Source organism: Pteropus alecto, unplaced genomic scaffold (assembly GCF_000325575.1).
Source record: "Pteropus alecto unplaced genomic scaffold, ASM32557v1 scaffold395, whole genome shotgun sequence".
NCBI classification, from domain to species: Eukaryota; Metazoa; Chordata; class Mammalia; order Chiroptera; family Pteropodidae; genus Pteropus; species Pteropus alecto.
The window spans coordinates 1768689-1772487 of record NW_006438643.1 but is presented as its reverse complement, the minus strand read 5'-3'; positions in this window follow the sequence as shown (position 1 = coordinate 1772487).

The following is a 3799-nucleotide window of genomic DNA, read 5'->3' as shown; positions in this document are numbered from 1 at the left end:
CATATTATATATAATATATTTCATATGTTATATATAATAATATATAATACATATATAATAAATACATACATATGAAAATAAATATATAAATAAATAACTATGTATTTATTATCAGGAATTGACTTATTTGTTTATGGAGGCTGAGAAGTCCTAAGATCTGTAATTGGCTAGCTGGAGACCCAGGAGGGCTGATGGTGTAGTTCCTGTCCAAGACCAAAGGCCTTAGAATCAAGAAGCACCAATGGTTCAGTTCGAGTTCAAAAGAAGAAAAAGACCTATGTCCTAGCTCAAGACAGTCAAGCAAGAAGAGCTCTCTCTTCCTCCCAGGAAGGTCAATCTTTTTGTTCTACTCAGGCCTTTAATTGATTAGATGAGAACTATACACATCAGGGAAGGCCATTTGCTTTACACACTTTATTGATTCAAATGTTAGCCTTATCCAAAAACACTCTCATATACCCACACCCAGAATAGTATTTGATCAAATATCTGGGCATCTCATGGCCCAATCAGTCGACACATAAAACTAAACATCACACTTGACCACATTGAATAACAGTAGTTCTAACTCATTCTAATTTTAAAAAAATAATTAATTCCTTTTCTTGTTTACTGATATTTCAGAGGTTTCAAGGAGGCATCTCTAACTGAAATTTTAACAGGATTCTATTTCTTTAGGTGTATTCTTTCTACTTCTAGAACTGGGGCATCTAAACAACAATGCCCAGCATTGTGAGGATAAAAAAACCCCACAGATTTACTTGAGTGGGTAACTGGAAGTGATATTTAGTGATGATACTAAAGGATTGGGCAGAGAGAGAAGTAGAACTGCAATGGTGTAGTTTCTGATAAAGCTTTGCCCACGCTAGAGGAGGGTTTTACACTAAGTATTGCCCATTAAAATGGTTCCAGGTAGAGTTCATATACCTGGCTATTTTGTTTATGTAGCTGCCGCTTTACCTTTTCCTGAGTTTCAGGGTTAATTATCTCGGACATGAGGAATCCAGAGTTTCCAGATGGTAGCTGTAGTTCATAATTCAATGGGAATCCTGCTTTACCCCTTGAAAGATTACATTGCCTTTGGTCACCATTACCTCTAATCCTACAGAGTCCACAGTTGTTAGAACTTTGAGGCATCACATTCCCTGTGACCCATGTGTTCTTTCTTTTGGGGTCACAGCACATATAAAGGTCTTTGATTTAATGTGTATTTGAATATTTGAGAAAATTTCCTCCAGCAAAGAATAAAATATAAGAATGGAAAATATAAAGCAAAAAAAAAAATGTTTTTTAAAACTCCAGTCCAGGAGATTATATGTTATCAGTGTAATGGGAAGTCTTATAAGAGTTCTCAGGAGTATAGATTTTGAAAATCTATATTAAATATATTTTTGTAAAATTTTAAAGCATTCGAAATAAAGAACATGGTAAATGACATTAGAGAAAAATGAATGAACATCTAAAAATTACATAAGCTTGACTACAAAGCAAAAAATATTACACGCTGGTAAAGAATTGAAATAGATAGGACCTTAGAAGGCAAAAGAGCCAATGCCATTTAAACTTACTTAAATTTAATTTAATCTAAGAAGTTATTTGATGGTTTTCAGTAAACCAGGTAAAATAACAGAAGAAAAAATATATGACCCTGATAAGCAGTGAAAAAGCACTAAGATAATTAGAGTAAGTCCCAGGATGTCATATTGCAGTAAGCTAGAGAATAAAAAATGTCTAGTCTGGAAAAAGACTAGAGATAGTACTAATAGGGCAGTATCTAAAGCAGGGGTCTCTAACCTCCAGGCCACAACTGGTACCAGCCTGTTAGAAATGGGGGCCACACAGGAGGAGGTGAACCTTGGGCAAGTGAGAGCGAAGATTCATCTGTATTTACAGTAGTTCCTCAGCACTAGCATCACCATCGCAGCTCCGCCTCAGATCATTAAACATTAGATTCTTGTAGGAGCCCTGGTTCCTGATGCCAAAAAGGTTGGGGATCCCTAATCTAGAGGAAAAAGTGTAAGTATAAAAATTGCTACTATACTTGCAAGTATAAAACAATGTAAGAAAGTGATGAAGGTGAGATAATTCAAAGGGAAAAGAAAACTAATTGAAAACTGAAGAAAATTTAAAAAGCTGTTCAAATAAAATGGGTATGCAAAACTTATGTACTATGTATATTTTCATAATCATAAAATCATGAATGTTATTTGTGTATTTTTAACTTAAAAAAGGAAAAATTTCTCTGTCATAAGACAATATCAACACTTTGGAAGTAAAGTGTCAGTTGAAAGAAATTTTGTGGATATAAATATCTTCATTTTATAAGTGAGAAGTCGAGATATACTGCTTATATTTCTTTGCATGAGAAATACGACTAAAAGTATATTGTTTAATTGTTTAGCATCATCAATAAAGAAACCCAAATAATGATATAAACAAAGTAAGAAATATAGGGACTTCTGGTTTCTAGTTCTATATGTAAGGAGCTTGGAAGTTGCTATTCCATCCTAACAAGTAAAAACTGAAGCACTGAAAAATAGCAGCTCTTCTAGGATCACTATAAGAAGTGAGAAAACAGGACAAGCTCCTGTTCTGTCTCTCCCCCAAGGTTGGAGAGACAGAACAGTGAATACAGGGAATCACAGCTTACTGGAGCAGAGACTCACTAGCAGAAATCACTTTGGTAGCCAGCGCTGGGTTAGGAAAACTAGAAATATAATTGACCAATTGCTAGAGGCTCTGTGTGGACAACTCTGAGAGTTAAAAACAACATGTGACACAGTCATAAGGGAGCACCAACGGTTTGGTAAGATTTACCTCCAGAAGTTTGTACAAATCCCCATAGTAAATATCAGAGAAAAAATTTTCTTTTGCTTCTAGCAAAAGGATGGAAAATGAATAATCTCAAAATATAAATATGCCAGAGCACTCTCTTCTTAAGAAGACTTGCCTGCAGGAGAAACCAGATAACCAGAGCCTAACCTGCTGGGATATTATCAGACCATAACTGACCTGGGGAAAGGGAATATCAAACTCAGCCAACTAGGGCCTTTCACATGGGACAAGAGGAATACCCAACTTAAACCTACTCCAGCCATTTAATTGCACTTGAAGGAGAAAACAAAACAAAACAAGACTGAGAAACATTTGTGAATTTCATAGTCCAGAGACACAGCCTCACTAAAAGACTGAGATGGAATCATAGAACATATTCCTCCTGCCCCGACATCTCACCACTACATTATTAAAAGCTAGTAGATCATGTCTGACTATCACCAAAAAAGTTACAAGGCATATCAAAAGGCAACACCTCCCTCCCCCCTGCCCCCTCACCCCACAAAACTCAAACCCCACAATATGAAAAGACAGAGAAAGCATCAGAAACAAACACGGCAGATGGTGAATTTTTCGGACCAGTAATTTCAAACTACTATAATTAATACTCTAAAGGCTCTAATGGATAAAGTAGACAGCATGGAAGAACACATAGGCAGTGTAAGGAAAGAGATAAAATCCTTAAAAATAAATTAAAAGAAGTGACAAAGATCAAAAATACTGTAACAGAAATGAAGAATGCCTTTGATGAGCTACTGGACATGGCTTAGAAGCAATCTCTGACTTGAGGAAATCTCAATAAAACCTTCAAAACTAAAAAGTAAAGAGAAAAAAGAATGAATAAAACAGAACACAATATCCAAAGACTGTATGACAACTACAAAAGGTGTGACATATGGGTAATTGGAATACCAGAAGAAGAAGAAAGAGAGAAATAAACAGAAGAAATATTTGAGACAAAGAC